Source organism: Tiliqua scincoides, chromosome 3 (assembly GCF_035046505.1).
Source record: "Tiliqua scincoides isolate rTilSci1 chromosome 3, rTilSci1.hap2, whole genome shotgun sequence".
Lineage (NCBI taxonomy): Eukaryota > Metazoa > Chordata > Lepidosauria > Squamata > Scincidae > Tiliqua > Tiliqua scincoides.
Genome location: NC_089823.1, coordinates 226,959,562 through 226,970,559, shown reverse-complemented (window position 1 = coordinate 226,970,559; position 10,998 = coordinate 226,959,562). Strand labels below are relative to the sequence as shown.

At 43.6% G+C, this 10,998-nt stretch overlaps 1 pseudogene; it reads left to right on the top strand.

The window, feature by feature from the left end:
- The first annotated feature begins 1,559 nt into the window (after positions 1-1,559).
- On the top strand, positions 1,560-1,676 carry LOC136646659 (5S ribosomal RNA; annotated as a pseudogene).
- Positions 1,677-10,998: the final 9,322 nt, after the last annotated feature.

Below are 10,998 nucleotides of genomic sequence, written 5' to 3'. Positions count from 1 at the left end.
ACCCCTTGGCATTTATAAATCAGGCAACAACCTCTAGGGTTTCTAAAAAGTTTGGGACCCACTGCTCTATGCAGTTAAGAACTTAGGAAAAATGACCACCTCCCCTCTCCTCCATGTGTTTAAATAATATCTGTAAGGTCTTGTATGATGCATGTGCTTACATACATGTGCTTATAAGCACATGTACACTGTGATCATCCTTGAGGTTCTTCAGCTCTACACTTAGAGACTATTTGGTGTTCACCTAGACTGTAGGGTGTGAAGTGGCCCTTTGATTATATTTCTTCTGAAGAACATCCTTCAAAACTGGGACAGAGCATTGAGTATAAGAAGATGTACATTTTACAATACTGAAGATATGCTGAGGAAAAAAGGGGGGGGAATGAGGTGCATCTTAACCTTGGCATATGTGATCAAGAACACTATAATCACATCATAATTATGGATAATACCTGAGAATTTTCTATTCATCCTACTTAGATGTAATGCAATATGAGTCACTAAAATTATGGAACTAAATTGCCGTTTTAATTCTAGGATATTATTACCTCCACTTGCATAGCCAGAGAGAGAAAGAGAGAGATGTGACTAGGAATTATATTTTTAAATACATGTTTCTATTTATGCAGGCTCTGGAAATGGAAAAGAGAAGATATGCAAAATAAATCTGGTGGCTCATTGTTTCAGAGTTGGTCGGCGAGGTGTTGGAGACCAGGAGATTAGGTCACCCTGTGGTTCTTGTCGTCCACATCTGCTCCCTTTCTTTCTGATCACTTGCCAGTTTTCCCCTGCGACAAGATTGTGGTGCAGGTCGGAATCCAGCGATCTGAGTGGGTGATATCTATCAATCTCACACCATGTTCAAGCACTATTGCTAGGCAACTGGGAGTCGCACGCCACCCACATCCTCCAATTTCCTCCTGGTGATTTAGTCTTTCACTCTTAATATATTAATTATACCGAACTTTCTTTTGTATACTTTGGATGCCAACTTCAACAGATAATGGCTTTTTTTGTGCCGAGAGCCCCATCCTAATCACAAGTAATGTGCAGCTTTGCTTGAAGGGCTGCAAGATGTGAGCGTGAATGGCGGGAGGAGCTTGAAAGTTGGTTAACAAGCGGGGCTGTTGTCGAGATAAAAATATAAGTGCAGCCATGATAGATCAGGTGACAGGTCCATCTGGTCCAGCTTCACACTGTGGTCAACCAAAAGGTGCCAGGAAGTGCCCAAAAAGAGCTTGAAGAAAATAGTTCCTCCTGCTTTTTGCTCCCCAGCAACTGATATTCAGAGGTACATGCCCGATCTCGTCTGATCTTGGAAGCTAAGCAGGGTCAGGCCTGGCTAGTACTTGGATGGGAGACCGCCTGGGAATACCGGGTGCTGTAGGCTTATACCATAGTCTTTCGAGACTGAAGGTTGCCAACCAACCAAACAGTGATCTTTGACAGTAATTATGGGGGATGAAACCTTACAAAACTCCAAGCTCCAGGTCTCATCTCCTCTTAATTTTAGACAGTTCATTTGTCATGATTTAACCTTAGAAAAAAAATTCACAAGCAACAGCAGCTGTTACCCTGCACATGCCTGATCTCGTCTGATCTTGGAAGCTAAGCAGGGTCAGGCTTGGTTAGTACTTGGATGGGAGACTGCCTGGGAATACCGGGTGCTGTAGGCTTATACCATAGTCTTTCGAGACTGAAGGTTGCCAACCATCCACTCTCCAGGACTGGCTGGAGTTTCAAGGAATAAACATCAAGCTCCAGGTGATTACTGAAAGCAAGATTGGAGATTTTTAACAAGGGTCTCCTGAATTTCTTACATTATTTCAAGAGCAGGATCGGTTAAAAAAAAATTATCCAGGAAAGTCCAATCCCACCACTGCAATGCTATATTATTCAGGAGCACCATGGAGGTGTGTGCTGCATGCTATGGTAGTGGTGGTGGTGGGGTAATCAGAAGGCCCACAAGTTATTTCTCTTACTTCTGTATAGACTCCCTGAAGGTCTGTAGCTGGCATACATCCAAGGACAGCCAGGGGTGAGGCAGACCAAAAAATGAGGGAAAGGATCTGCTGTGCATTACTGCCACCTGATCCACCCCCCTCTCTCTCGACACTTCTCCAGTTCCTCCACCAAAATGCCTCGTTATCCTCCATACACACAGGACAGTCCCACCTACAACTTACTGAGGCCGGCAGAACTTCAAGAGCAGTGGCAGCCCATGTCAACCCATGTCAGCATCCTGGCTTTCATGCCCCTAGAAAGTACCCTGTTCAGCCGGAACATGATTGCTGTTACTACCAGGTGACCATATAATTGGACCCTAAGAGTTGGTGACCCTAGTCTCTATTGATGTGCTCATATCTTAAACTACCTGGTGCATGCCGATTACCTCTGATTTTAATGGTATATACTGCATGCTTCTGTTATGAGTTCAGCAACTGAACACTTCAGTTTCGTTTTATTTTAAGCAAGACAAAAGTGCATACTAGTCAGCCCTGGCGACAATTTAATTTGTAATTTACCTATCATCATCATCATCATCACCATCATCATCATCATTATTATTATTATTAACAGTATTTATATACCGCTTTTCAACTAAAAGTTCACAAAGCGGTTTACAGAGAAAAATCAAATAACTAAATGGCTCCCTGTCCCAAAAGGGCTCACAATCTAAAAAGATGCAAAAGAACACCAGCAGACAGCCACTAGAATAGACACTGCTGGGGTGAGGTGAGCTAGTTACTCTCCCCCTGCTAAAAAAAGGAGCACCCACTTGAAAAAGTGCCTCTTACCCAATTAGCAGGGGTTAGTTCTAAATCTTTGTTCTAAAATTAGTTCTAAAATCTTTGTTCAACCACTTCTTCAGGTACCCTGAGTGAAAAAAATGTTTGGATATGGGAATAACTCCAGCTTCTTCTACAAGAGCAGACAGATCAGAGTTGACATCATTGAACAGCTGCCAAGGATTCAGGGCCCCCTCAGAAAGTCCCACTGTTGACCTTTGAGATCATCTCTGCAGTCTGATCTCATATAGCCTTTATTATGGTGGTAGTGTAACCCACCCAGAGTTAGGCGAAGGACCATAGACAGCAATTTGCCAAGGGCTCTTGAATCTCGGAGCAGGTCTGTCTTAAGTCAGCAAGACCAAATAATTCCTTTAGTTTCAACACCTTCTCTCTTTCCTCCTTGAATAATAATTTCACATGTTCTATCGTCACTTTGACTTATTTTCTGCTTGATTATCCCTCTGTGGGCCTCCTGGTGGTATCAGGTTGGAAGCAGGATACTGAACTAGATGAATCAGGGGTGAACCAACCATGAAGCCACCTAGAGTTGAGTGTTTTGGGAGAGTTAGGACAGACAAAAGAAAATATTTCTTTACTCAGCGTGCAGTTGGTCTATGGAACTCCTTGCCGCAAGATGTGGTGACGGCATCTGGCCTAGATGCCTTTAAAAGGTGATTGGACAAACGTTTGGAGAAAAAAACCCATTACGGATTACAAGCCATGATGTGTATGTGCAACCTCCTGATTTTAGAAATGGGCTGTGTCAGATGCAAGGGACGGCACCAGGATGCAGGTCTCTTGTTGTCTTATGTGTTTGGTGGGCTGCTGTGAGATACAGGAAGCTGGACTAGATGGGCCTTTGGCCTGATCCAGTGGGGCTGTTCTTATGTTCTTAAACTACAATTCCCAGGAGGCCTTGCAGGTCTCTTGTTATCTGGTGTGCTCCCTGGGGCATTTGGTGGGCTGTGAGATACAGGAAGCTGGACTAGATGGGCTTTTGGCCTGATCTAGCAGTGCTCTTCTTATGTTCTTAAGAAAGTTTGCATGGAGCAGCACCATTGGAGGTGCAGAGAATGGAAAAGCCCCCTGCCTGCCTGCCTGCCACTCTCTCTAGCCTGCCACTGGGCACTCTTATCTTCCCCCAACTTCCTGGGAGCAAGTTGGAAGAGGATCACAGCAGTGGCAGCCTCCTTCTCCCTCCAGCACCAGCTCATCCTCACTCCCCTTTACTTTTGGCTTGCTAAATCTACATTTCAAATGGCACGGAGAAGAAAGATACATTGCCTTCTTTAGCCAGCACATGCAGGAATAAGCTTCATTTCCAGATGCTGGTTTGCCATATGGTGAGCAAAGCAGGAAGGCAAATGAAAATACAAGTACACATTAATAAAGCAGGAAATCTAATAGGCACATTATATACGCGACATGCAAAAGCATCAGAAGCAAGAAAATGTGCCAAACACACACATATATTTTTTCCCAGTGCTTTCTTGTACACAGGCATTGATCTCTATGGAAATCTAGATTAATAGGATTTATATCCTGGCTCCATAGCTGGAAGACATAACTTCCTTTTGCGTCTAAATTCCACTGGCCCCACAGAACTGCACAGGCTGACAGGCACACATAAAAATCTGGATGGATTTTTTTATTAGATTGTTCCCTGCTGCAAATTTTATGCAGGATATGAGCCTTAGTCAGACCTGGAAAAGCATGATACACTCCCAAACTCCTGCCAGCAACCTAATGAGAAAACAATACTAAGATCTTCCTGATTCACTGTGAAAAAATGATTTTGCTTCGAGAGGGGAAAAATTAGAGACCCTTTTGTAACATTTGAGTTGCCCAGGTCTTCACAGGCCTGGCTGTTGTTCCTTTGACAGCTGCCTGGTCTATAGAAGTGAAGCCAGTGACATCTATACTGGTTCCATTTGCGTAGCAGGCTGCTGTTACTGCAGGCACAGGAGCAGGGCCAGTGAAAGAAGTTGGCCGTCAGAAATCTGATTGTTCAGCATTTCCTCCAATGCTTGTAAGGCACCAGGGCCCTCAACTGGAACGCTGGGCCCCTGGTGCCTTACCTCCTCCACTGGCAGTGTCCTGGTCCTTCAACAAGCCAGGCAGATTAGCCTCTATGGGTCAAAGCTGACTCCTTGACTAACCTTCAAAGGTCATCTAGACTGGTGAGAGCCTTTTGTACAGCCCACCATTCCAAAGACACCTTGGGCAGTGACATATGAAAGGGTCTTTTTCACAGTGACATACAATTTGTGAAACTTTTCTGCCTTGCGAGGTCAGGCAAGTTTTGCCCATTCTGGCATTCCACCACCTGATAAAAATGTCCCTCTTTCAGCAGGCTTTTAATCTCTCACTAAGCTTAGCTGTGCTCTGACCTCTGTTTTGGTGCTCATTCTGTATCTGCTCTAGATTTCTGAATGGTGGTACTTTATTGTGTTAGTTTTTGTGCTTTTCCTTGTTTTTCAGTCTGTGATTGTCAGCCACTAAGAGAAGGGTAGCTGAAAGGAATTTTATCAGGGAGTACAAAGTTTCTTCTGGGGCCCTTTGCAAAGAGGGAGGAGTGAAACAGAGTGGGGGAGGGTGGTGATGGGCAAGCAGAATAGGGGCAGGGAGGGGCAAAACAGGGTGGGGGGAGGGTTGAGACTGCTGGAAAAGTCTTTGGAGCCCAGGTCTGCCAACCCATGTGGCATTAGTAGTGTCCCCAGCATTCCCAGTCATGGTAGTGTCCCCAGCAGGCTACAAGTCTGAGTAGATAAGAAATCCCAGGAAGATCCCAGGAAATTTCTGGGCCCCCTCCTTTGGCTCCCGGGCCCCCCTTTTGACCCTGGGCCCAGGTACAAATTCTCTTCTGCTCCACTACACGATACTCATAGTGGCTGACAATCAGATTTTATTATTATTATTATTATTATTATTATTATTATTATTAATCAGGTGTGGTCAGGTGTGATTATTAAAAATCAGGTATGGTCAGGTGAGTATGATCACCTGACCATACTCAGATGGAGGGGATGGCAGCTGAATATGAGATTCATTTTATTATTATTATTATTGTTATTATTATTATTATTATTATTATTATATAAATTTTATAAAATTTGTATTTTATATTTTATAAATTTTATAAAATTTATATATTAAATTATATAAATTATATAAAATAAAATAAATTTTATAATTTATAATAATGATATTATATATATTATATTTTAATTATTATATATTATATTATATGTATAATAATAATAATAATAATAATAATAATAATAATAATAATAATAATAATAATAAAATGAATCTTATATTCAGCTGCCATCCTCTTCATCTGAGTCAGGTGATCCCAAAGGCCAATGAAGACCTCCTCATCTCTACGTCTTCCTTCCTGGTTTATAAAGTACTGTTTTGTACATTGCAGGCATTAGAGATTATGCGGACTTTCTATCCCACTACTACTTTCTACCCCCATATCAGTATGTTTTATTTCAAGTCCTGGCACTCCTACCCTCAAATATCCAAACTCTTTTGCGTACACTTTACTATGAGGGCAAGAGCCTGAAGACAAGAGAAGAAGTGGGGAGTGGAGCATGCTTGAAGGCTGGGAAGTCTGGCCCAGAGGAGTACCAACACTTCTATCTCTCTTAAGTTTTTTCAATTAAGTATGGAAGTGCTAGTAATGGGTGAATTGCCTCTGGCTTGGCTGAGAACTGGGCTCAGTAACCAAGCTATTTTCCAAAACAACATGGAAAATAGCTTGCTTTCCGCGTTCCCCAATTCTGCTTGGATCCCATTAGGCACTCAATGACATCATCAGGAGTGCAAGGACAGAGGTCTCTCCCTCTCCTTCCATATCTGAACTGCTGCTACAGCAGCCCTTCCTCCTGGCACCAGGGCACCAACTAATTCTGTTTTTTTCAGAATCTTTGATGTCCTTAGCATAGATTGCAGATGCCCAGGAAACTACATGTCCTGACAGTCATATGAATTTATAGAATAACTGTGGTTGGAAGTGTGCCTGGTTTAGTATCTAGGCATGCATTACTTACAATTATGAGTATGCGAAATCCATATGCTGAACCGTGTAATTACAAATTTCACTAACACTGCTAGAAAGTACCCAAAGCAGTTGGCCATGCTATGCTGCAGTTTTCAGGTGCTTCTATACATCAACAGAAGCCTTGGGGCTGGGGGACATTTTCATTTATAATATTTTTCTAAACTCATCCCAGAAATCCCAGCAACTATTTTTTTTTCTTCCAAATTACCATCAGTGCTAGGAATTCCAGTGCTTAAACAAAAACCAATACAGCTGGGCCCTAGCCTAAAGGGCTATCTGGGATGGTGGGCTCTCTGACATCAGGGTCATTCCATGTCAAGTGGTCTAGGGCTCTCTGCATGACCATCGTGGAATTTTGTGTGTAGAGTCGCACATTTTTCAAACGAACTTTGGTCAAGTTTTAGGTTTATGATCAGAACCATATGCAAACACAGAAAGAAATTGGGATAGGCAACACTGGCTTCTATGATTGGCAGGCAATATGAAACCTTTTGATTGGCCAGTGCTGGCATCAGTACAGATATTCCCCGCTTTCTGAAGGTTCGTTTTTCAATGATCCGTTCTTTCAATACATTTCAATTATACCCAGAAATCATTCATTCAACACATGCTTCGCTCTTGCAACCTCTCCCTGCTGTTCTAAAGGCTAAAGCTCCCTCTCTCATGTTGATTTGCATATGACAGGGTGAGTCAAACTGTTTTGGTATGTGTGTGTGTGAGAGAGAGAGTAAGTGTGCCAACTTTAGCTCCCGGTCTATTCCCATTCCCAAAGGCATTAATGAGAGTCCATTTGCAGAAATCTTTGTATGACAGCTGGAATTTGCAAGATAAAAAAAAGGATTTGCGATTTGCTAGCTTAGAAAGTATTGGAAGCACCATTTATAAACTTAAAAAAGACAGGGTTCCATTTTTCTCCACTGCTCAAGTCCCTAACCTGTCAATGAGTGGGGGGGGGGGCATCTATACCTGGGAACTTAGTCTTCTTTCTTTGCTTGAGCTCCTGGTGTGTCTTGAGCACCAGTCTCTGGGTCTGGCTCATGTCCTCAGATCCAGGAAACACCCTGGGTTGGAAGCTGCCAATCCCAGGTCTAGATTCAGTATTGACTCTGCTTGCAGCAATAAGCTGCTCACTGCCCAATCCTATCCTGCACAGGCAGACTGGAAGGCCTGTATTCAGTGCAGGGTTGGGGCTGACCACAGCACAACCCGGGGCAAGGGAATTGATTCCCCTTACCCTGGGTAATGTGGCAATGGGGTTACTTGGATCTGCGCCACCTAAAGACATGGCACAGTTCTGAGCAGCCCAGCACTAGTCAGCACTGTCTGGGAGGAGGGTTAAGATCTGACCTATGTGCCAGATCCTGGTTCCATCCCCCTCCCATTCATGGTCTGCCCACGGGCCCACCTGCCAAACATCCTCCCCCCGCCCCGGAACACCACCCTCCCCCATCCTCCTCAGACCCTGGCGCCAGGTGAGGGAGGCCAGCACAAACTCACCTGATGGCCTGGTGGTCTTAGCGACTGAGGCACTGCAGCCAGATACTGTAAAGGGGAGAGGGACGGAATGTCTTAGATCATGTCAGGGTTTAAAAACCCTGACGCTGGCTGATGATGAGGTCAGAGGGTCTGAGGCAAATGCAGTCATGTACCATGGTAGCATCAAGTCTAATACATTCAAAATAAAATATTGAAATGAATGCAGACCCACCTGAAATTGGTTGGTGACCCACCTAGTGGATCCTGACCCACTGTTTGAGATACACTGCTCTAGAGCATAAATACATCATACATGGACAAGTGGGATAGCCAGTCACTATTTGTCAGTCTCACCTACCTTACAGGATTGTTGTGAGGTCCAAAGGATGGGAAGAACTATGTACACCACCCTGAGCTCTTTGATGGAAGGGTGGTATAAAAGTGTGGGAAATAAATAAATAAAAGTATCTTAATTTTATCTACTGCATTACTTCACATTTTGCTGAGCAAGTAAATGCTTGATTACCTCTGTTTATTACTTGATTGCTTCTACAATCATTGCCTTGATTGGGAGCTTCATATGAGAGCTTAATTGTGCATGTATTGTACTGTATACTAGACCTTCCCAAAAGGGACAGTCTTCAAAACATAGATTAAAGGTACCTCAAAAGCCTCCATACCAAGAAATCAAGGAAATTGTGTATAACTGAAAACACAAATGGAACACAATTTTGGTGAGCGCTTCTTTTGGGGAGTGTGGTTGGGCCTTGCCATACTAGGTATGGGCAAGCTCTTGGTTTTAGAGGTGGGCTGCCTCTGATTGCCAGATGCAGGGGAGGGCAGGTTGGAGTATTGGCCACACCTGGAGTATTGTGTCCAGTTCTGGTCACCACATCTCAAGAAGGATGTAGTGGAAATGGAAAAGATGCAAAAGAGGGTGACTAAGATGATTACTGGGCTGGGGCACCTTCCTTATGAGGAAAGGCTACAGCGTTTGGGCCTCTTCAGGCTAGAAAAGCGATGCCTGAGGGGGGACATGATTGAGATATACAAAATTATGCATGGGAAGGATAAAGTGGTTAGAGAGATGCTCTTTACACTCTCATATAACACCAGAACCAGGGGACATCCACTAAAATTGAATGTTGGGAGGGTTAGGACAGACAAAAGAAAATATTTCTTTACTCAGCGTGTGGTCAGTTTGTGGAACTCCTTGCTGCAAGATGTGGTGACGGCATCTGGCCTGGATGCCTTTAAAAGGGGATTGGACAAGTTTCTGGAGGAAAAATCCATTATGGGTTACAAGCCATGATGTGTATGTGCAACCTCCCGATTTTAGAAATGGGCTATGTCAGAATGCCAGATGCAAGGGAGGGCACAAGGATGCAGGTCTCTTGTTGTCTGGTGTGCTCCCTGGGGCATTTGGTGGGCCACTGTGAGATACAGGAAGCTGGACTAGATGGGCCTTTGGCCTGATCCAGCAGGGCTCTTCTTATGTTCTTATTTTCATGCAGTGTTTTCCCTACAGATTCACACACATGTAATTTGGCTTCCTTGACTCAAATATGATGGAGACAGGATTCCCTGATCTGCAAGAAGTCCGTGACCTGCATCTGAGTTCACATCTGGGGGTGCACAGATTTCTCTGATCAGGTCAAAGTGTCAACATTCCATAGCTTCATAATCATAAATACAACTGTCCTCCAAAATAAAGAGGGCAGACGTATTGCACTGCTTGATTTAGTCTATAAAGCATATAGTTTTACTATTTCTTGCTCAGTTCCTAGTGCATTTCGCAAGAGGCTGTAAACAAAATTTCTCTTGTCTCCTTAAACTGCACAATGAGAAAGAGTGTGGGCTATGTACTCATCTCCAATAGAGATAAATCAGATATAAATGGAGTAACATTTGCTTAAAGCCAGTAAAATTAAGAGTATTGGCCTTGTGTTTTTCTGCCTCTGTTCAGATAGAACAGAAATGATTCTTTAAACCATCTCGCAAATTTCACTCAATATAACACAGTCAGTACTCAAAAGTGATTCTTTTTTTTTGACTGAATGCACAACTTAATATCTGTTAAGTAGCCTGAGGACAGTTTTGGTTTGGCCTGCAAAGTGCTCCGGCACTTAAATCCTGAACATACTTATGAGGAGGTGCCACTATGGGTGCAATCCTAACCCCTTATGTCAGTGCTTTCCAGCACTGGCATAGCGGTGCCAATGGGACGTGTGCTGCATCCTGCAGTTGGGTGTCACTCATGGAGGCCTCCTCAAAGTAAGGGAATGTTTGTTCCCTTTCCTAGGAGCTGCATTGCCCTTATGTCAGTGTTGGAAAGCACTGACGTAAGGGGTTAGGATTGCGCCCTTTGATGCATAGACTTGGGTCCTGCTCTACCCATGTTCAATGCTCCTGAGGCAAGCTCTATACCCAAGAAGACTTCCTTCTCATGATTTAGAATGCTGCCCAGCTGCTGTTGGAGTAGACCTCATGGCTCCTATGACACCTATTCAATATTGCTTGCACTGGTTGATAATTTGGTTCTATAGTCAGTTCAGTGGCATTGCTAGGGGAGTATGGGGGTGCAAGCTACACTGGGTGACACACACAGGGGGGTGGTACCACTACTCTTCAAAATTTACAAAATCTTGGTATTTTCGAATA